This window comes from Apteryx mantelli, chromosome 1 (genome assembly GCF_036417845.1).
Source record: "Apteryx mantelli isolate bAptMan1 chromosome 1, bAptMan1.hap1, whole genome shotgun sequence".
Taxonomy (NCBI): domain Eukaryota; kingdom Metazoa; phylum Chordata; class Aves; order Apterygiformes; family Apterygidae; genus Apteryx; species Apteryx mantelli.
Window position 1 is genome coordinate 87,237,418 of NC_089978.1, and position 24,419 is coordinate 87,261,836.

Consider the following 24,419-nt stretch of genomic DNA (forward strand, 5'->3'; position numbering starts at 1 on the left):
CCAAAACATTTATAATGTGCAAGCACAAATCATTTTACGTTTAACATTTCTTGTGCTCTGCATTTATAAACTGCTCTGTTAAGCCTTGACAACTTTGTACAGGATTTTTTGGCCCTTCCTGTGTACTAGAAAAATCTCAGAGGTCTCCTGGCCCATCTTCCATGCATTTCTTATATTTTAGAGAATACTAACAGCACAGTGCTCTACAATTAAGATTTTAATCTCTGGAAGAAGTAACTAGCAGTAAGATTGGATGCCTAAGGCTATTTCTTTAAAACTTGAATAAATAAAAATTTAAATTCCCAGCAGATGCAGAGGTCAAGAAGCTGGTTAACAGTCCCCCTTCTGTAGACTCCTTGAAGCACTGTACTAGCCTCCATGCTGTAATTTGTTCTATATTTACTCTTGGAAAACATTACAGTACAGTGTCAAATGATATCTTAAAAGACTATCTTAAAACATGCAAGTTCCCTGCATTTTACCCATCCTTGTTTGATGCAGATGCACCCAGACCAATAACAAGGTCAGCTGCAGTCACGGACAGTTAATGACAAGTGTAATTTCTTCTTCGTGATGTTATTTAGTGCCAAGGGATAATTACTGAAGACTTAATTTTTCCCTTTACATCCACTCCATTATGGATTGACTGCAACAGTAAAGGGAGTAGACGTGGCTCACACTCGGCTCACAACCCTATTTGAATATTAAAAAATATGAAACAAACTCATGAGAAAAGGACACCCACGTGCAAAGGGCAAGAGGAGCTATCTACATTTATTTTAGCCTTTTTCACATTCCCTCCTCTTAAGGAGAGCTGAGTCGTCATTTTATGTATGCAACTTTTAGATAGATGTTGGAATGAATACCTTCTCCGTACTATGAATTTCACACTAGTGGCCAGATACACTTGGTTTTGCAATGGAAACACTCTCCAAGGCCTCTTCTGAACTTAAGCAGCTACTCCAAAAAACAATACCTCTGCCTCATTAGAACACTGTATCTGAATGCAGCAGGGGAGGGAAGAGCATCTGCACATTCAAAGTAATAATACATACCAAGTATGAGGAAACATATTTTAGGGGTCTGTCACTGCTCCTTCACTGAACTTCCCTAAGTAAAGATCAACACTTAATGTATAATCAAACTATAAGAATAACCTGATGCAGGACATCAGAACGAAAAAGTTACCTTTGCATTTCTACTCAGCTTCAATTAGTGTGAAAGCAGCTTGTACTTGTAGCTATAACATGCACTCAAAAGCAATTAATTTTTTTTCAGAATCTGAACGTTACTGTAAAAATATTTAATATCAGTTGACCTCCAAGACATTACACAAACTACATTATGTACACGAACTAGAAAACTAGAGCATCAACTCTGTCAGCTAAGCCTCAAGCAAAATCAGGAAACATTACTTTTATATTCAAAAATGGATTATGTTATATGGCAGTTAGCTTTACAACGTTAAGTATTTCAAGATCAGAACTTCAGTTTTACCACATACTCTTCCCCATTGCCTCCTGCTTACATAACTTTGAGACTTCCCATAAATAGGGTACCAGCAGAGGTGTTTTCAAAGCACTTTTTCTTTGCATCCATTCAAGCAACATCATCCTTAAATAGTACTGACATTTTATTATACCCTAACAAAGAAAAAACAGTTTCCCCAGCCCAAAGCAAGCAGTCTGGTTGTACGAGTAGTCTCCCTGAGCACGCTGCCATGGAGCCCACTCAAGTGCTCAGCAGGCTACTGCGGTCGGAAGAGCACTTGATGGTGGGTCCTGGAGAACTGGTCGCTTGCAAGCTGTTCACTCTCCTATTTGTTACCTGCTGTTAATATGACAGCTTAAAACATAACTGTAATACAGAAAACACCTTCCTAACCATTATTTTTCCCACCTGACCATGTGCCACAGTACTTACTGGTAGTGACCGTCTAACAGACCACTTCTCTTTGTCACTTCCACGTAACTGAGATGCAGGATGAAAGTTTTAAAAGTTCAAACGTTTAAGACTGCCATTCCTCAAATAATAGAAAAAATCGTCATCAAACTTGTATTGAAAAGTTGTCTACAAGTCAGGTAAAGCATGCTCTGAAAAGCTATAATCAGATCTACAAAGTATTTATTTTGTAAAGTTTAATCAGCAAACCTAGATTAGTTGGAATATGCATGAGTCACAAGCAAAGTTTACTTTACTAGACCTCACCAAGATAGCAGTATTTAACCTCTGCATTACACTTTTTAGGCTTCAGAATTATTTGGAGCCACCTTTTATAGCCTAAGTAATTAGTGAGAAACAGAAAATAACCATAGGGAAAGACTTTAAGTTTGAATTGCAATAAATAAATACTTGGACGTTTTTAAAAGCACAGAAAGTGGCATTCTATTCCTGAAGTCTAACGGAGCATACAAGCTAACTTGAGAAAGGCTTCACTTAACTACTGCAGCACCACACTCTGGTTTGCGATTTGACTTAGCAGACGACAGCGATGAGAAGAGCACTCTTTATGAGAGTTCCAACCGAATTTTTCATACTTTGCCTAACTACCTTTTTTTTTTTTTTTAATGGATTACCACGCATTCGTAAAAAGGACAATTCACTACGCAAGAAATCCGCTTTGAACTCGGCAGCCCATTTATGATGCCGGGCGCCCAGCTCAGCTGCAAACAAGACGCTAGAGACGCCGCCGCCCGCGGCAGGGCAGCCGGCGCCCCCCAGCCGCCCGAGCTGCCTCGCGCTGCCTCCAGGCGGAACCGCAGTGCCAGAGGGAGCAGAGTGGTGGGAGCTCGCCGCCGCCTCGCTCCTAACGGGCGCAGGATCTCGCGCGGGCGCCGGCCACAGGCGCAGCGCCGCGGCCCCCAACGGCCGCCGCGCGCGGGCCGAGGAGCCGCCACCTCCCCCGCGGTGCGGTGCGGAGCGGAGCGGAGTGGAGCGGTGCGGAGCTTCTTTGCGGACGGCAGGAAGAGCCGCGCCGCCCGGCTCTCGAGGGGGAGCGGCCGCACCGCAGCGGCTCCCGCACCGCCGCCCTCCCAACCGCGTGCTCCTGCCCCGGCCCCGCGGCAGGTTCCCCCGAGGGGAGCCGGGCCCCGCGCGGCGCTCTCCCGCCGGAGCTGACGGCAGCCGCGGCGCCGGCGCGGCCGCCACTCACCGGGGAGGGGCGGGCGAGAAGCCGGTCGCCGGCGTCCCGCGGCGGCTCCCGCGCCTGTCAAGCGGCTCCTGCCGTCGCCTGCCTCACGCCGCCGCCATGTTCTGGGGGCACCGCGCATGCCCGGCAGCGGCACCGGGGGCGCCGGCCTCCCCCCCGCCGCCCCCCTTCCGCCCGCCGCGGGGGGAAGCCGCGGCCCGGGGCCCCGCACCGTGCCCGGGCGGGGCGGGGGCGCCACCGCCAGCCTCGCCGGGGGGCAGCAGGCGCCGCGGGGGGCAGCTCCGCCGGCTTCCCCGCACCCAGCCCGTACCTGCGGGGGTCCCGGCCGGCGCTGAGCGGGGCCGCCAGGCGCCCCCAGCTCAGGCGCTGCCGGTCCCGCCGCCTCGCCTCGCCCCGGCCGTCCCGTCTGGCGGCTCGCCGAGCCCCTTCCCCGGGCTCCCTTCTCCGTTAGTTCTCCTCGGCCCCGGCCACCCGCTTCCCTCCCCGCGCTCCGCCCGCGTTCAAATCTGGCGCCTTCCCGTCCCCGGCTGGGGCGGGCGCCGCGGAGCCATTTTGCGCGTGGCGGCGGGGCAGGAGGCGGCCCCCGCCCGGCTCCCTTTCGCCTCCTCGGGGGCGGCCGGAGGGACGACGGCGACCGCCCGTGGGAGGCTTTTCGTAGGAACGGCAAAAAACGCCGACCGGCCAAGTGTCACCGTCCCCCTTGCCGCGGGGAGGAAGGAGCAGGGCTCGCCAGAGCAACGGCCGCCGGCAGCCGTTGGCGTCGGCAGCGGGCTCCGCGGTGCGGGACCCCGGCCGCACCCCGGACCCGTTTCGGCCAGGAAAAGAAGTTATCTTTAGGCAGGTATTTATATGGGAAATTTCACTGTAAATGGTTAAAATCTGGCAAGTTTACGAGCAACTAAAGGCAAGGTTTTATAATAGGGAATGTCAGCCAACTGTCAGAATACATCACAGCCACAGCTATAATTCATGATAGCTATACGCATGTATTAAATGTGCTGTTGGCGTAAAGGTCTAACTAACAAGATCAATGCAGCTGCATAAATAATATTCCACATTATACATGCATGCATAGGATCACAATCATATAATGCATATTAAAATCTGCCCAGCTACTTGAGGCATTTTCTACAGTTATTAGAGATCTGCGTTTATAAATATTGCATAATAGTTGAAAAGTACTTCCTTGGTATTATAGGAGGGTAAGTTCCCGTTTTATAAGCCACAGGTATTTTAGTTCGGACCCCCAGAGGCATGCAGCCATAACTATATCAAACTAGTGAGAATTCATCTCTTTAATATCACCAAAGTTTTGGACTTCCCCTGCCTAAGCGTTATCTTCACTGCCTACATCACTCAAAAGTGAAATTTTGAATCCAAAACTAAACTAAGATCATGGGAGTGAAGCCCCAGGATGTTTTTAATGAAAAAAATACACAGAAATAAAAGGAAACCCAAATATATACCCCGAAAACCACAAACTGTTCTATATGAAAGTCAAATTCATACAGACCACATTAATATCCTGCCTACATTGCAAGTGACTACTAATAATTCATTTTAAACATTCTCCTAAGTAGTAGATGGTTCTTCAGAAACACAGGAAAACGAGTGCTTGCCACAAATCAGAAATGTTTAGACAATATGAGAGAAATGAGTATGCAAAATATGCAAATCCAAGTGATTAAAAAGTATACAAGAGAAAGACAAATACTGAGATTGCTCTGTGTGTATATATATAAAATATATATACATAAAATCCTTATAATGATAGCCAAGTGTGTTGTGCTAATAATAGATGGATTGCTGTTTAACTGGAAATATTTTTTCCTTTTCTGTCATATTAAACTTATGTAGGAAAATAAAAGAAAGCTCATGTCCTTTTTAGAGGTGGATACAGAAATATGTCAAGAATCACAGAATAACTCCATGGGAGAGGTAGAAGAAAAGAAAACATATTTTTAAGGTACACTTTAAACTCAGGCCAATGCTAGATATAACATCTGAAGAATTCATTGACTGTGAGCCAATGGGTGACCATACTGTTAGTTTCTGCAGCTATTGTTGCAGAGCTTGTCAAATGTGAACTGCTGCAGTCCTTGACCTGCTCATAATTTTCCCAAGAGATTGAAATCAGGAAGCCTGAGCAGCATTAATCCTGCTATTTAGACCGCTGATGTTGTGAAGCTGAGAATAAGCAATAGACAGAAGAATAAATATCTACAAGATCACAGAGCACATCACCAGTAAAAAGATTAAGAGCAGAACAAAAGAAAACTCTTTTAAAGCTCTCTTCTAATCTAGGAGCCAAATGGGTGCACAGTACCTTCACATGTGTCTTTCACTTACTAGCTATAGCTAATGCAAAGCAAACAATTTCCTTACAGAATCATTAGGAAAGGAATAAGGAGTCCTGCTTGCTTCCATTTTCCAGCAGTATGATGAGGTAGTTTTCTGGAGAATCACCTATCACCTTTCATTGGCTTTTAAAAGGTATTAAATTGAATTATTTGAGAAAGTTCCAGGCAATTTTTAAGCTCTGAGTATTCTTTACAAAGATAGATAGTTATGTGTGTGTGTGTACATGCACACAAATATATATATATATATATATATATATATTTGGCTTCACAGTTTCTTTGTAGGGAGAGTCCCTGATTTTAGAAAGGAGCAATAACAGCAAAATAAAAACAAGACGTTTCATGGAGGTAGACTCCAATGAACTTATAACACTCTTTCATGTCTGGAAGGTTCATGCAAATTAAAAAGATGTTTAAGAGAGTTGGCAGTTCCTCAAAGAAATAATATTGTGTGTAAGTGAATGCTATCCCTTCACACAGAAAATGTAAGGAGTATAGTAAAAGGTCAACCTGGCTGTCACAATCTCTTCCTGAACCTCAGACACAGGAATGAAGCGTACAGAAAACAGAGGCTGGGTCAGGTTACTTTGGACAACTACAGAAGTGTAGTCTGATCATGCAGGATGAAATCAGAAAAAAAGAAGGCACAAAATGAAATGCAGCTAGCAAGTGATATTGAGAATAACAGGAAATCATTCTGTCTACGTATATTACCAGAAATAGAAAAGATCGAGCAAATGATTACTCCACTGTCAAACAGAACTGGAAAGTTATTGACTGATGACACTGAGAAAGCCAAGCTTTTTAGTATTTTTTTTACCTAGTTTGATTTTTAAAAGTTGGTTGTTATTAATATTAGGGAGAACAGTAGAATTTCAGACTTGACTACCAAAGGACCAAGTGGGAGATTATTTAGACAAATTAGCTGCTTCCTGATCAGCTGCGCTTGAGGAGCTGGCTGATGAAATCTCGTTTACTAGTGTTTATCTTTGAGAATTTGTAGTGGAGGGATATTAGAGGACAGAAAAGGACAAATAGTATTCTTGAAAAGGAGGGAAAGAAGGAGGTTGAAAATTATATACCAATCCATTTCAGTGCCCAGAAAAAATACCGAAGCATATATAAGCAAATTATCTGAAAGCACCTATAAGGCAACGAATAACAGCCAACATACCTTTGTGAAGAAGAAAAGATGTCAAAGAAATCTAATATTTCTTGCAACAAAGTAAGAGGAGTTGTCAGTGGATGAGAACTATTGGATGTCATGTATCTTGACTTTAGTAAGTTTTTTGACACAATATCATATGAAATTCTTTAAGCAAACATGAGAACCAGAATCTAGATTAAGATATTTAGGGATCTACTACCAGTGGCTCACTGTCAAAATGGAAGGGTGTTATATTCAGCAATGGTTCAGAGAACATATTTGCACAACTGCAGATGATACCAAACTGGGAGGCTGTAGTATGCTGGAGGATAGATGTAGGATTTAAAAGGATTTTCACAAACTAGAGATAGAATCTGAAAAAGCGAGGGTAATACTCAACAGGGATAAGTGCATGCTACTGAGCTGAGGCAGGAATGATCAGTTATACAAATAGGAAATGGGGAACTACTGGGTGTTCTGCAGAAAAAGATCTGCTATTATGTGCAAAAGCAAAAGATCTATAATTATGTAAATCACAATCTGAACACAAGGTGACAATGTTAGAGTGCTGCAGTGAAAAAGTCAAACCGCATACAGGGATATAGAAACAGAGGCATAGCTTCTTTGTGAAACATTTAGTCTGCTTTAGATGGCCCTAGAAAAGGTCAGCAGCAGTGGTCTGTCTGGCTTCAAGAAACATATAGACCATGAATAATGTAGAAAAGAACAATTAGAATGACCAGATATCTAGAAAATATGCCTTAGGAGGAAATTTAGAAAAAAAAAGAAAAAAAAAGGGAGTTTAGACTGACAGGGGGAAGGAGGAAGAACAGAGAATAGCATGCATAGATAGAGATACAAATATGTATCAGATACTTAAAAGACTGCTGTAAGGAGGAAGGTAACAATTTGCTCTCTGGGTCCTTAGTGGGTGGGTCAAGAAAGAATAAATGTGAAAAGCAGCAAGAAAGACTCAAAAATAAAAGCTGATGATAAGGATAGGGAAGAAGGTTGGCTGGGTGGTTGTGGAGCCTTCGACATTGGACTAAGAACAGTTAGACAGCCATCCGTCAGAAGTGGAACAGATAGACTCACCTTGGGGCAGGGGATGGACTGAGTGACCTTCCAATTCCCTGCCACCTCTATGATTCAATGAATGTAAGCTTTCTTTAAGGCCATTTAAAAGGATCTGCTTCTTCAGGGAAAGGATTTTATTGTTTCTGCAACAATGAACGTGCTATTAGCTTCCAAAAATAAATTGTTTCAATAACAAGTTTAAACTGCCTTCATAATTTCTGAGTCCTCCTTCATTCAAGCTGTCACAATATGATTGTCCTGTATAAGTAAGTATATTGTAGAGATATGAGAGGTTGCACAATTGCGCTATGTAGAGAGCACCATAATTTAGACATAAATAGGTCTGACCTCTACTCTTATGTGAATTCAACAGAAAATGTAGATTTATATCTGAAAGCAAGGTAACATTTTGTTCTGACAAAGAAGCTTATCTTTTTCAGAGTAGAGAAATTATGTTGAGTGGGAATGTCTGAATAACAGCTTCGGAAGTCTTCCAGGGCCCAAAGTGCGACTTACTCTTTCAGTAACATTTTTTTCCTTTTTTTTTCTTTTCTGCCTGCTTGTAGGAAACGCCATCACCTCCTTCACAATTTTTAAACTGTGTAAATTAAGAACAGAAATAATTATAGATGACAAGTGTAAAGAACATTCACTGCAACTATAGTAAGTAACTAAATTCAAACGTTCTAAAATAGTTTCATTTAATGATAAGAACTTACAGTATATACATAATGTGCATAGATATGCATGCAGGAACTGATTGTATTGAAAGAAAAGGAGTTATGTTATTTTCATTTGCATGGCTGCAAACCTGAAAATAGCTTTTCTGATGTACACAAAGCTCTCAGAAGTTGAACCAGAATCTTGGCCACACTAGTTGTAAAAATATTACTGTATTAGTTAGAAGTTGATTGATAGGGGGAAAAGCATAGAGGAACTGATTTCAGATAAGTTAGACCTGAGCTATAAGTAATCTTTTGCCATTGGAAGGATAGTAATTAAAATTTCCCCAGGAAGGGGAAATGAATTTACATTCTTTGTTTTTGTACTTACATAGGCTGCTTTCTTCCCGCACGATATCAAGCAAAAAGAAAAGATGCTTACTTGAAAAATGTCAGGGGCAAAAACCTGTGATAGATTTGTAGTACCAAAATAGAGGATAAAATTTGATGTGATAAGGAGGCTCTTTTTACTGACAGCTATTAAGTTCTCTGCAGCTTCAGGCTGATTCAGGTAAATAACATGCAGGGCTAGGCAGAAATTTGTTTTTTCTTCCCTAAGAATTTTCCCTTTTTCAGATATTTTCTCCATCCTTATTCAGGCTAAAAAATCAAAATCTTGAGCATATTCATAAACTGACCAAATCACACTATGTTTCAGCAGAAGGAAATATTTTGTTTCAGTTTTTCAAAATATCCCATTTTGACCCTTTCTTTCTCTAATGTTTTCACATAAAGAACCTTACATTTGAATTGAAATTTTGTGAATCAAACGCTTTCAGAACTTCTGATTTAAAATATCCTATTTTGAGAATTAAAATCTTTCCTAACCTTTTTTTTTTGTGTTTGTATCTAAGAACTGCAGCAAAATCAACCCTTGACTGCAGACAATTTCAGTGAAGCAGCACTATATGTGTAAATGAGGTAGGAAGCATTCCTACTAGTATAATACACATGAATAAAATGAGAGAAACCATTGTATGGAATGGATATAAGCATGGACTTTGAAAAAAAGCAGTACACCAACCAACAAAACCTTTACTTCTGTCTGATAATAATCCAGATCAGTGAATTGTATCAGGGGGCCAAATGTAAAAGTTATAATTCACATCCAAGATACTAATTCTTACACGCCAACAAATATTATAGCAATGCAGCTGACCCAAATTCTGATTTCATTTTCAATAGTTAATATTTATGATTATTAAATTTCATTTAGTTCAGATGCTCTTCATAACAGTAGGGAATGTGAAGCAACTTACCACTTTTTTCTCTTAATGCAGTTGGTTTCCCTATGTGTACCGGTAAGAATTTCTTCAGTGGGTACTGCAAGCTTCATGCAAACACAACAGTTAATTTTCTGAATATGAATGCTATTTAAGCTATTTAGTTATCACAAAGGCAGCTATCCTAACTCCAGGTTTACATTTAACAAGTGAGCAAAGTCTTACTATTTCTTAGTAGTTCTCCTTTGGCTATTGTTAAAAAGTAAAAATGAAGTTAAAGTAAAATAGAGCACCCCCTTCCCTAAGAAATAAAGCAAACAAGATGTGCTAATAATCCCTGACTTTGAAATCAGTGCTTTCTCCTAACACTGCCAAGTTTCTTGTTCAGACCAGTCCCTGCCACTGGGGCTTATCCAGCTGGCCAGGGGGATTTGCTGCCTAACACCCATGCTTCCAGCTACCCGTGACTTTCATTCTCTGTCCCACGGTGGGCATGTCTGAGAAGAAAAGTTCAAATCACCTGTGTGGTTTAACAAAAAATACAAATTCAGCTCTTCCGACTGGGGAAAGACTTTGAGAAAATGAATAATTTTTAGCCAATGCGATGTTGTAGCCTGTGAGCCGCACAATCCACAATCCAAGCTTCTGAATGCAATATTTTTTCTGTTATGGCACAGAGCTGAGAACTTCCGCTGTGGGATTTGCCATTTGCTATAGATAGGTCCCTGACATTTTCTTTTGTCTCCTTGCCCTGCTGGCACCGGATGACAACTTCCCGTGGCTCCTCAGCTTTCCTCGCAGAAGGGAGTGAATTGGATAATGTGCATGGCTCATGGACTGTCCCACAGGGCTAGTCAGAAGAGGGTTAAGAAGCCCAAGTGGGAGTCCAGCTGGCGATCAGGGAGTGGGAAAGAAGTGTAAGTTAGCCGTCTGGGCTGCCTCTAGGGCAGCACAGCAGCCGTGACCTGGGAGAGCCAGGAAAAAGAGCTGTTAAAGTTGGCTACAAGATCACTAATTCATCATCAAAAGCATCAGGCCTCTAAATTACTACTGTATGAGTCCTGCTTATACTGTACCAGTTATAATAAGGTGAAAATACCCTGGATGAAATGCAGATGATACAAAATGGAATTAATTGGTGATGGGCTAAGTGCTAAATAAATGTGTTCCATAAGAGTGAACGCAAAATTCTGCTTTAAAGTGAGGCATATCAGGCGCTTTGAGCTGGGTTGCTGTATGTTTCAATTAGTACACCAAGACTAAAAGAAGATTTCACTGATAGTAATAGCATTGAAGCACTCTTGAAAGTTTAGTTTAAAATTGTGCATTGTTTGGTATGATGTGACAGACCATATCACTCTGAGAGGCCATTGCAGGCATGAATAATATGACAAATGCCATTCTTCATGTGAACAGCACTTATTTCCATTTCAGTGAAATGAAACCCGAGATGTTAAAGTGGTTAATCCTGTTTAGTGCTACTGTCAGGTTAGAGATCTGTCAGCATTGTATTTTAAAATGATGACAGAGACAGTTTGTTTGCAGCACTCTGCTTGCAAGCTCACAAATGTGACTTCTGTTTACTTAAGAGACTATTCTTTTAAAAAATTACATTATAGTTGGAATATATAATGTTTCATTTATTCAACTTTTCATTTAATCATTTATTTAGTTATTTAGTTATAATTCAGTTTATTCGACTTTATTAGGAATAGAAGCGTCTGCCCACTAGGACGTTCCAGTGGCCACCTGCGGAATGACTTGGGCACTGGCTGCCTGCAGTACCCCAGCAGCGGTCGCATCCGGTCAGCCTGCAAGAGGCAGCAATTCTCTGCTTTTTGGCGACTGAGCCCAACAGACTGCTGAAGGCCCAAGGGAGTAGCCCATGTTTGCTGGCAGAAAGGCCTGCTGGTGTCCAGTGTGAAAGGAAAGCGAAAGGGCAATGGGAGGGGGAAAGGGTTTAGGACAAGGGACTGGCAGGGCAAGTGGAGAAGCAGCAGCTGACGGCACCTCTTTCTCTCCCTGTAAGGCAAGACTGATCATCTATCACCCTTCCCTATTCTCCTTTAGGGTTATGCTTTATGTGTGCAGAGATGAGACTGAACAAGGAAGGCAAAGGGAGCTGTGGAGCAGAAGAGGAGGAGTGCCAAATGTAGCCTTCTTATTAATTTGTAAGGATTTTCTTTTCCCTAAGGCAACTGTTTGAATTAATAATAAACAGATGACCCAAAATCAGTAATACATAAAGGTAATGGGATTTCCTTTTTTTCTCTGTGTCAAAATACTAGTATTAAAAACTTGAAACAAATATTTATTGTTTAGTTGTTTTTAGAACATAAATGAATTTACTGCAATTGAAGAATTTCTTACAAAAATAGAAAAATACTGTGTTTTTCCTTTCTCATACACATACCAACTTGCCTTCAATTTCCTTTAAAAATAATCACAGGTGAAAAAGAGAGGGTTTAGTTGAACAAAAGGAGGTATTTCCACTATTTTAACTAGCTTTAACAAGAAGTCTTCCTTGTGTTACCTAAAACATTTAAAAACACAGATGATGTAAATGTTCTGTGTTAAAGACATGAGAATATGAGTCAAAGCTTAGTTGTGAAGGAGGGTAAAAACAGCAGGAAGATGTTGAAATTGGCCTATCCCATTTCTACAGATGAAGATTGAGGAATCAAACGAAGAGGTGTTGAAATGGCAGGATAAGGTGAAGGACAAGTCCTCAGGGTTAAATTATATGTTCACAGAGTTCTGAAAGAAATAATGGAGGCACTAAAATAATATGCATTCAGGCAAGCTAGAAATAAAGAGATACGTCTTAGGAACTTGCTGAGAAAAAGTTTCTCTGCCTAAAATTTTTTTTTCAAGCATTTGCCAGTGGTATCAAAGGCAAATCCAGCTTCACTTTGGAGGTGTCTACAGGAAAGAATCATTATCAAAAAAAGGTCCGTAAACAACATCAGAAGTAACACTGACATTATACTTGCACTATATAAATCAAAGGTATATTTCATGTTGTACTTAGTTTTATTCTCGCCTGTCTAAAAACAGTGGAAATGAAATTATTTCAAAGACAGATGATGAAAGCAAATAGAAATTCTCTAGAGACTTTTTACAAGGAGAGACCATACACATGGGACTGTCTAATATAGGGATGAATATATGATGAATGAAATAAAAAAATGAAAAATTCAGTGAATATAAACTCATGTTGACTTTTATTCCAAACACAAGAACATACACTGAACTTGAATATCAGGAAATTTAAAGAGTTAATATAGCACAGTTAATCCATAAAACCCCTTACGACGATATAACATTGCTATGAAGAGTTAAGAGGATATCACAAAGGAACAGACCTGTAGGGGTTAAAAAAGGCCTCTCCAACATATTACAATGACAATTATAATAGAGATAATCTTAAGTATGGAGCAACCCTTCAGAGTTTTCATTTAAAACCAACTTCATAAGGGTAAAAAAATTATTTTTTTGCCTGTAACAATTCCTTGTACTTTTTTTGCAATCATTTGAAAGTTATCATTGTCAAAGAAAAGATATGGGACTACCTGAACCTCTGGTCTTATAAAGTACAGAGATTCCATTTGATACTAAAGATGAAAAATGGTCATCCTAAAGATGAAAAGCTGTCATGATCAAAATACCAGCTGAACAGGAGGCAGGGAGGGAGGGTCATATTTCTAATGGAAACACCAGGTAAGTAAAGAAAATGAGTTGCATAAGAAATAAGATATCAAAGTTCTGAATTCTCAGAACTTAAGTGTTCTTCTTCCTAGGAGTTATTTTTTGTGTGAGTTCTTACACACTTGGCATTAATAGTTTCTTCTTTATTCTTTCACTATATCTTTATTCTTGCACAATGTCTTTGTTCTTGTTCAGTTGCTTGTGAAGTTATCCTTAAAATAGTGAAAGCCTTCGTTAATGAAAAAATTATCTTGCAATGAAAGTAAAGGGGGATATGAACATAGAGGCTGAGCCAAAGACTCAACTTTCAGATGAAGCGCACTGTATTTGCACCAGATTGTTGGTGTCCAGAAGCTGGTGTTTCCATCTCAAGAGGAGTGTTTCCTTACGTGCAGTAAGGATCCTGAACTCCTCCACAGAGTTACGTGGTTGGGGTGGAGAATTCTTCATGACAGGATACCACTGCTGCCTGGCACAGCACCAATGCTATATTGTGTTTTTTATATTATATATAGAGAGATATATATATACAGTATAATATATAATATTTTATATACATACAATATAAAATTGGACGGTTTCCTCTGTTGGGGGAGTCTATGTAGAAAGCTGGGAGAGAGATTAGGATTGGAAATGGCTGGAAGATAAAACGGAAACTGAGAAATGCTGGAAAAAGTATCTGGTATGAGTATAACCCCTGACAGGTGTAAGCCTAACGGGAAAGCAGATGTGATAAGGCTCTGCAGTGCTAAATGTGTGCTCCATTTCTGGTGGAGTTTGCTGCGTACAGTCCTTTGGAAGCTGCTAGCAGCTCTTGCCTGTTAAGGCAACCTCTATGAGCTGTATTAATGATCAGGGTGAGCTTCTAAACTGAAATTACCTACTGGTCAGTACTCTGCTATCTGCTGGCTCTGGCTGGGATTTGGGCCCACTGATCCACCATGTCTGTGTGTATATGAGGAGTTTTTCATATTATCTATTTAAAGGATCCCAGCCTCTTAAAAAGAATGTGAAGTATTAGCCCTGTAGCAGGAAACTGGTCAAAAATGTTTTGGTCTCATCAGTCATGCCAGCCGTCTGCTTGAAACTGTCTTAGCCGGAGCCAAGCGTGTCTGAACACAGTTCAGACATTTTTGTGCTAGGAATTGTTTAGTCCAGTCAAAAAGCAGTGCATTGAAGGGGTTCCAGTTAAATGAAGTGGAAGGTGTGATCCTATACCTGATACAGGTCTTTTCCTAACTCTATGGAGCACATGGAGTTAATTTCTGAAAGGCTTTTTCTTAGGTAAAGATGCCAGTAGCTAAGGAAAGAAACATGATTTACCTTCAAATAGTTCAGCTGACCTTACACATTTATCACTTTACAGGATTTCATTTTTCCATGGAGCCTATTATTTCAACACCATTACCTCCACTTTCAGCAAAGACAATTACAGGGCATTTATTTATATATCAGAGACACATTGCTTAGATTTTTGCATTCTTTTCACCTGAAATGGTTCTGCCACAAAACAATTGTTTGTCTCAAGCAAATATTTTTTCTCTCAAAGTTGTACTTAGAAGCACTCAAATGTCTTTTTATTTGCACAGGACAAAGACCTTTTTAACTAACAGTGACAAGGAAAGAACAAGTTCTAGTAATACACTGACAGGACATGGATTACCTAGATAATGTCATGCCATTGCATAGACAGACTTTGTTTGAGTATCTTTCTTTCTCTCTTCATCAGGCTAAAAAATATCTTTCTACAAGACCGCTCATGTAAACACATAGCAAATTACTCATGTCCTTCTTACAAATGCTTTGTCATAATGAGAAGCTTCATTATTTTGGCTTTTCAAAAGATTTCACAGAACTACTTCCTCCTCCCATCCCCAACCCCCAGCCCTGTGGTAAGCAGTGAATTTGTATGGTGACCCAGATCATTTGAAGATAAATGTAAACTTTTTTTTTTTTTACATTTAGAAACTGGCATATTTCAACATGTGGAATGGGGCCTTCTATGCCCCTGATCTGAGTTGATGGAGAACCATTCCAGCTAATGGCCCTGTTGCTGTCCTCATGCCATCTGCCACTCTTTTAGCCATAGGTCAGCTAGACATGGTGATGCTCCAGTCAGACACACCACAGCAGCAGGTGAGTTATAGTACCCTTTTAATTCATAAAGCTGGGTTAAAAGCTGTCCCTTAAATACATGTATAGAATTCAGCACATAATGGAAGTATACCAGGAGATTAACCCATAGAAATCATGTGGCCTGTGATCAATTTTTGGTCCTCATAGACCTGAGACAACATTTTGGGGTGTTTCAGGCTTCCAGCTGAAAAGAGCCTGACATAGAATTTCATATAGCTGTGGTTTATGCAGTTGATTTTTCTCCTCTGATACAATGCAGATAACTATAAGCAGGGGTGTTGAAGAGAGCTGTAGCACCCAAGTATTGCTTTTGAGGTCATGCAGTGGGAAACTAATAATGCCACCGCACTGTCCCCATCCATATATCACTACTATATCCAGTCCTGATCACAAGAAACTCCTTTTGAAAACAAAAGAAATTCACTGAGAAAGTTTTCCCTATTGAAGGCACTGTAAGCTCAGGTTATTTTAACGTATAATGTCAGAAACCTTTATTTTCAATATTTCTTGAGGTGAACTGTATAATAAAACATGCTTTGCAAAAAAGGTGCCCTAGCATTCTTAGTTGAGCCAAGTTTAATATATCAACATCCCCAGATCCCCTGCATCATTTGGAGAAATGACTACTGCATAGAGATGAGACAAAGGAAGTGACAGTGTCTCTCTTCTTTTAGTTATAATTAAATTCATATACTGTCCCTTAATGAAATCAAAGCCACTTTTATGCACATTGTCAGTGCTTCAGTACCTGAAGGAAACAATGATCTAGAGAAAATATACTAGAAGTACGTAAAACTGCCTTACTCCAAAAAACTGAAGCAATGATACAGGAAGTGGGAAGGTAAATACTTAACCTTAAGATGAGACTACAAGCTTTTGTGCAATGGTGTCTGTTCCAGTAGAAGGAAGAGGCAGCAGACTGAAGAGCATCAAAAGGAACTACTGTTCTCACTGTGTGACTTCAGAAAGCCATTGCTCTAGCCTAGCACACCTTAAAAGAAACTGAAGGTAAACTACGTTTGCATTGAAAATCAGACACTGCATTGGATCAGAAATTTCTAAGATGCATATATTCCAGCAAAGACACATTCACAAGGAGAATAGGATCCAGCCCAAGCGAATTTTCTCTCTTTCTTGAATTAGTGCTGTGGTAATGTGGCTTCAAATAACATTAAATCTGAACAACACTCCTCTGAAGAACGCCCATATAATTTCAGCCCTGACACACGTGATGTTACAGGTCCTGATGACCCCACACTCTCCTTTCAGTCTAAATATCAGCAAACTCTTAAGAAAGATAGATTTCTACATGCATTTTTCCCTTTAGCTGCATTTGAAATTTATGCGCCAGTGTAGTTTTCCATATATATCAACACTTTTATAATTACCAAGACATTTCATGGTTTCCTTAGCTATTCTATGTAGAATGATGTGCTGCAGTAATTCTTAGGGTTGGCAAATTATTATATTGTCCCTTAAACCACATGGCTAGCCAGTATTTGGAGCTTTATGGGTCACTTCCACTATAAAGAAAACTAATTATATTAGTCATTAATTACATGAATGTTACTTTGGTGCCATCTTTGGTGCAATTTACAGAGAATCCTTACACAGCCTGTTTCCCTGAACGCAGCAGGAGGCATAGCAGGAAAATAGTCTCCCCCACAACTCCAAGCCCTGCCTTTCCAGTACACAATCTGATAAAGCTTCTTGGCTCTATCACATACCAGCGTTTGGTTCACTGTATCCTATTTCTACATGAGCTTTTTGGCTACCATCACCACTGTTCTGGCAAAAGACTGTACCTTACATTTGGCTCTGTTCTTCAGTGGTGGTTCCATTTCTGGAGCTATTGTTAAACAGATGGGCTTCTTTCAACTCCAAGTATCATATCCAGCGTATTCAAAGAAATCTGCAAACTCTAGACAAAGATACACTTGTTCCGAGCTACCTAATGTCCCATATAATCCAGAATTCTTAACAATGACTTAAAATCCAGCATGATGCAGAGTGAGTGGGACATTTACTACTACAGGGTCTATTAACTTCTGTCTGTTCAGCACTGCCTCTGACTGTGCACTCAACTCCTGCTCAGGGTTTGAGCCTAACACACGGCTTATGCTAAGGCCTGATGTAAGCTGGGAGCAGCACCGTTCGGCTAAAGTGAGAGCAACACGTACGCTGGACACTCAGAGACAAAAAGAATGAGGTCTGCTATCCTTGCGGTTTTATAAGGAACTGTTTGTTAACACCTGGTAAGTCCGAAACTCTTTAGAATTAAGTAAATCCTTGCCCAGTACCTGAAACAACCAATAGGAATGGTCTAGACCAAACGTCCAAGCTAGAAGGTACAAATACGTCAGTTCCCCCAAGCAGCCTTTGGAACAGATCTGCCAGCCGCCGGACTGCTGAGGCTCTTGTGCTTCCCAGTGCAATGCAGGGGGCACCCACATCATGATGGAGGAGGAAGGATGAGCACTCTCACCATACGTTAGGAAACTATTTTGCTCATAAGCATGCAATAGTAACAAATTATCAAATTAATGAATCCATGAACTAGTGAATTAACTAGAGAATTAACAGTTTAGGCTAGTCTAGAGAGAAGGGATTAACCCCTTGTTTGCTTTCATGTTTTTTTTTTCCTAATGAGCTCATAAAAATAAATTTTGTTTCACACAGTACCCTATCCTGGAAATTTGAGAGATCTCAATGAACCATGACAACCAGCTGCACACTTTCTTCCCTCCATTCACACACCAATATAAATATTATGGAATAAACATGCTTAATATTTTAGTATATACTTATTTGGCTACTTCAGTTCTCACAGGGGTCAATGATCAGAAAATATTTAAAAAATGAACTCAAACATTTTTGTCAGACAATCTTTCTTTAAAGGCTTGGAATATTTTTCCACATCACTGCAAAATCCCACTGGAATACAAGAAGCTAATGTGAAATGAATGTTCCATTTAAGCTGCAGTTACAATTATTAGAAGTAAAGCATGAAAGAGAGCTTCAGAAACATCAATCAGTATAAGATATTGAAGTCAAGTAGCAAGAAATCTTTCTGTTACAATGTCAGGAAAAAATGGCAGGGTTTTGAAATAGACATAAAATGAAAATTTCTCCACGTTGGCTGTGCTGAATAAAACAGAAAGCTCTAGAATTGTAATAACAACAATGGCACTAATACCAGTAGGAGCTTAAGGTGCCGCAGAGGAATCAACAAAGATATATCCTTATCTAGAAACATTCCAATCTCATCAGAGTTACCAGGAGCAAAAATCGTAACTCAAACAATCGTAGTTCAACTGTGGCAGTAATTTTTAATATTTTAGGTAAAGAGAAATAGTTGGGCAAATCAAACAAGCCACATTTCAGAGGTCAGTTCCAAGTAATAGAGTTACCATGGCAGAAATTTCACTGACCCCTGCCTTCAGGCACAGGAGCAAAACCTCAAAATGCAAGGCAACGTATAGTGCAGAATTCTGTTGACTGGATGCTCAAGAAGGGGGTTTCAAATATGACTTCGGCCCAACCTTTCAGAGCTGTTTACACTAAGACAGACTGAAGCTGGAGCGTCCACTAAATGGGCATGCGATATAAGGAATCAGGCTGATTATGTTAGCAAGGATGCTACAGCATTTTCAACATGTTGTACTCAGTGAATCAGTGAAACAGTGGAAAATCCAGGAATATGCATATGATGCTGGCATGAGGTAAGCATGAGATAAATAAGGTGCTATCTATGCAAACTGCATCGCTAAAAGCTTCATCTGACACATGGCTTTCCATGAGAAGGGCACAACCAAAAGTGACTCTAAGATTTTTGACCTGGCATTTGACATGACTCCATCTGAAGAAAAACAAAGAGAGAGTAGTCTTGTAAAAAAAAGTCCTGATCCAACAACACTTCTGTTTTCCTGCAGTCAAGGACATGATGGCTCAGATACATTCAGCTACCAGCATCACTCTGGCATTCCTCCCAGATCTTTCAGGGTCTGCTCGGCAGAAAATATGTAACTGAATATTTTTAGTGTACTGAACATCTCTTATCCCATGCTTCACAGCCATCTCCTTGGAAGCTCCGCTTAAACTTAAGGTGTGTGACCTTCAGCAAACTCCATGTTTCAGGTTCCTCGGAGACAACAAGGAATCACCAACAGTCTCTAGGGCTATTGCTTCACTCTATAGGCTAAGTTAAGTGATAGAAAGCATGAATCATGCAGTGTGTGGGTGAGAGGAGGAAGGGCACGCATATGTCAGACCAGAGCCAGCAACACTTATCACTTGTCATTGATAATCAGTTCTAGAGAGGATTAGGATCAATACAGAGCACTACCAAAAATGACACCCTCCCCCCACCCTTGAAATCACAGCTTATTATTACCAATATCAAAATCAATTGCAAAGTCTGTCATACCCAAAAGAAGTTACTGATCTTAATCCAACACACATACAGTCCTTGGGACCTGCATGACCTTGGTTCTGCAGCAATGCCAAAACTGAGCTTGAAATATACCCCAACCCTAGCTGAGGTCAGGTGCCTCAGGCAACGAGGAGCCAGCCCTTCCCCAATCCCTTGCCTGCAAATGAACATGTGGAGAGGGAGTGGTAACTGGTGAGTACCCTGGACTCAAGGTCATTAGATTTTCCAGATGATGTGGCACTCTCCCTTCCCTGAGCAAAGCATGGAAGTGGACACCAGCTTTGGCACTACTGCCTTGTCTTGCTGACACAGTGATAACAGGCAGGGGTTGGAATTGCAAGGGATCTCCTTGCAAATCCAGAATATCCAAAACATCTTCATCAGAGACCAAATGAAACCCAGGGCAAGGAATAGGTCTGTTGGGACTTTACCTCTCCTAATAATGATGTAAATTAGTCCATGCTAAGCTCCATGCTGTGGTGCCCTCACCTCTGCTGCCTCCTGCACTAACTTATTTAAAGCCAGTTCAGGTATATGAATATCACACCGCAGTCAGCTATTGTTTTAAAAGCTTTTATTGTACTTTAAAAGTAGTCAGTCACTTTGGTAGTCCTATCATTGTTTCGTCAATGCAAGTCTTTGACTTCATGCAAGACTGACTTCAACAGATTTTGGCAGAAGCACTGACTGAATATCCCCCATCACGGACTTAGAATTATGTGGCATGTAAGCAATTAAAGATCAAATGCTCTTTCTTTTCATTCTCTTTCCCCTTGTTTTAAATGTCTCAGTCCATTGAAATTGCATGGAAAATTTCAAGCTGGAGTGAGTTCCCAGAATGTATCAAGAGCAGTCAGGTAGCTAAGAGCCAGAATTTAAGTTTTGGGAAGAAAAGCTCTTAGAATTCTATTACTTTTAACACAAGTAATAGAAAATGAACTTAGGAGAGCTGTTACTTGAATATGTCACCACGGTTTTTGCAACCTGAGCCTTCAAGCATTCTTAGGTTTGCTCACAGTGACTGGAATGTGTAAGTGATCTCTAAAGAAGAGGGCTTAATCTAGTTTCATTAACCCCCATAAAAAGAAAAATAAACAGAATAAATAAGGGGAAATTGATGTAGAAATCTAGGGATATAACTGTAATTGTTTAGAAGATCTAACCCATACATAAAATCAATGCATGCAATTAATGTATTTGGGTATTACCAGTTAAGTATAACTTATTTTGTCCTTGTACACCTCCTAACAAAAGGATGGCTTATTCAGCAGTAGCTAGTGTACTCCCTATGTGCTCTTTTCACTGCCTTACTATTCTTTGATCTGAAGATAAAATACATATAAAGAAACTTCATTGTCTTAACTTCTGTAACTGTCTCCTTGAAACCACAGTGATACTGCAGAAGCACAGACTTTTTCGTAGTCTCTTCATTTACAATTGCTTGCTCCCTGTAAAGTCCAAGCAAAACCATACAGTAGCCTCTGCCTCTATGCTATAGGAGATTTGGGCCAGCAGAAGAGCTTCGCTGGCAGCGAACTTGAGTCATCATATCCCTTTGGGAAGGGACAGAGACTGCCTTTGCCAGTGCGGGACTTCAGCAGAAACAACATGGAATGGAGGCATTCCCACCCCAGTGCTATGGCCTGCTCCCCACCCCACCGCTACTGACACAACTGGTTAAGCACCAGCCTGATCAGAAAGCTTATCGGACTTAAAAATATATCATTGCCTTGGCAGTGGCAGCACAGCAGCATGGGGCCAGAAAGATGGCTGGAGTAGGAGATGGGAATGAAAACAGTATCACATTAGCTCTGCCTGTCAGCCCGTACACCATTTCATATTTCCTTGGTCAGTACTCTCTTCTGTTTGATACCTCTGTGTTATTCATCCAGATTTAGATCCTTTTTCTCATGCTTCTTTGGATAACTTTTTGTTTTCCCTCCCTCACACAAAATCTCTTCCTTCACTGCTCTTCTCCCATCAGGATATCCTCAGTCCATTCGCACTGAAGGGGAGATGTCCCCCAGGCTCGGACGGTGTGCAGTCCTGGCTGCAGGATCATGTCCAGCACATGCTGAAATCTTCACGATCCTCCTCAGTAACAAAACCAACTGTTGGATCTGCCCCAACCCCCACAGCCTAGGTTTACAAAATGGCATTTTAGCAGTCTCCTGAATATTAATTTCCACATCTGGCCGTAGAGGCTGCTTAGGAGATGAATTAAGATGTTTAACCTATTCAATTTATAAAATCTTCTTTCTCAAAATTAAGGATAGCTGTAGCACAGAAAGTCCTTGTGTGACTCTTGGAAAGCATGTCAGACAATCATAGTATGGCCACCACAAGAGGCACATCCAGATTATCTCCAGAGCTTGCCTTAGAGAAATCAAATTAGCCACTTTCTCAGAAGATGTCCGCATGCTAGTTGGAGTAGATTTTAAAGTAAGTTTACTACCGTCTTGCTCTTCCCCTGATTAAATAATATGATTTTTAAAATAAGAGAATGATAAAAAAATGAAATAAAACACAGAATTCTGCCTGATCTGGGAAAAGAGGAAACTGGGCAAAGAAGAATCTAAAATGAAATGTGAAAAGAAAGTCAATGGCTTCCATATAGACCATGGTTATACACCAACTCCAAAGGTGAAAATACTCTACAAGCCTCAATGCTAGGTAAATAACATGATAATGCTCCTCTTTTTTATAATAGTTTGGGAGCTCTAATCACTTGTAGAAGGACCATAGAATCATATTATTGTTTAACACACACACATCATTTGAAGAGCGATGGGTTATTATATAATGGGTATAATCCACAAGCCATGTACCAGTCACGGTTAATTCCTATGACAAGCTTTATTTCCACATTTCACTGTTCAGACTGTTAGAGAGGATTTGCATGTTTTTATTTTTTTCCACACCTTTCCGCCTCCTCACTGCCAATTTAAGAGCTGTTATTCTCAGTTCATAGTAATTGGGAGAAAATAAAATTCCATCTGTTTCTGCCAGGAAAAGGAAAAAGAGGAAAGGGAAGGAGAGAATCAACAGAAAATTCCACTTGCTAGACACCCTTTGTTCCTATCTATTACTTTTCTAAGAGATGCCTTGTTCAGTTGTATTGCACAAAGTAACTGGTACTTAGCATATGCACAGTATTTTAACTTTATGTATGACCTCAAATACAGCACTTCCAATAGTGTCATGCCACACACTATTCTTTCACTGCACATCTAAATTCATAAATACAACTCACATGTGCTAACAGTGCCATATAGAAGTATTTAACTAATAAACAGCCTGAAGCCCATATTTCCCTCACTAGGTTTTCAACTACAGACATTTTTTTTAATAGCAATGTGTAGAAACTCACACCAGAGTTGTTGAACATAATGGCTAAATTCAGGCTTCTGTCTTTGCAATCTGTCTTTCCAATAGCTTTGGAATGGCTTAAAGGTGAACAAATAATGAGAGAGAGAGAGAGAAGGAGAGAGTGACTCAGAGAGAAACAGAGATAGATCTAGGCTAAAAAGCCATCAAGAGTTAAATGATCTGCAAAGAGAAAAAGCTTGAAATTAAATTTTACCAGATATCAAATAAGATACTTAAGAGTGGTATGTTAGAAGAGGATCCTTTCATGAAAATGCAAATAGCAGCAAGCTGTTTTAATTATAGGCTGCAAGTGTTGCGTTCTGGGAGACTAGAAAAAAGTGCAGAAGAGAGCAGAACCATAAAACCTTCTCATCAGTATTTTCAGGTCTTTTTCAAGCAACAATAGTCTCAATCTAGCAACATTTTGCAGCCCCATGGTGCTTTTTTTGAGCTGATCGATAGCTTGGCACATTCATATGCTTACAGGATTTCTTCTGCTTGGACCTGTCTCTTCAAAGTGGGTCTCACAACCAAAAAAACATGATGCTATCTGCTTCAGAAGAGTGGAAGAGCAGCACAAATCCTTCCTCATGTTCCTTTCCTGATCCAGAGCTCTGTAACCACTGCTGCCAATGGCAGGGAGATTAGATCCCATAATCAGATCCCCTGCAAGAAAGGGATGAAAGTAGCCCAGTGAACTAGTTGCAGACCACAGACCTTTACCAGCAGCAAGACAGACCTTCCTCCATAAACAGCTACAGGTAACACAATCAAGTCGTTAGCCAATAAAAAATGGGGTCCAGTTTTGTTTCTAGTATAGAACAGTGCTTGCTGGAAAGAGGAGAGCATAAAGAAAGGACCTTATCAAATATGCTCTACATAAATGTAATACAAATACAAACTGTTTATCTTAATACCAATACCTAATTCTCCTTGCCCTTTCTACCTCTTCTCACCTGCCGTGGTGCTCAGCTTCCAGCCAGGTCTACCTGAACACTTCCTATATTTGCTAGTCCTCCAAATTCTAATCCCTTTCCTCCTCCAGTGAACAAACTTGGTTCACTCCATTCTCAAGGGGAGAACAAACTAAGCTAAAA

General features: G+C 40.6%; 1 long non-coding RNA gene across 1 annotated transcript; it reads left to right on the forward strand.

The window, feature by feature from the left end:
• The first annotated feature begins 3,724 nt into the window (after positions 1 to 3,724).
• On the forward strand, positions 3,725 to 11,847 carry LOC136991125 (uncharacterized). The gene is made up of 3 exons (XR_010883159.1): positions 3,725 to 3,989; positions 8,299 to 8,395; positions 11,748 to 11,847. It is a non-coding gene; the product is annotated as an uncharacterized lncRNA (long non-coding RNA).
• The last annotated feature ends 12,572 nt before the right edge of the window (positions 11,848 to 24,419 follow it).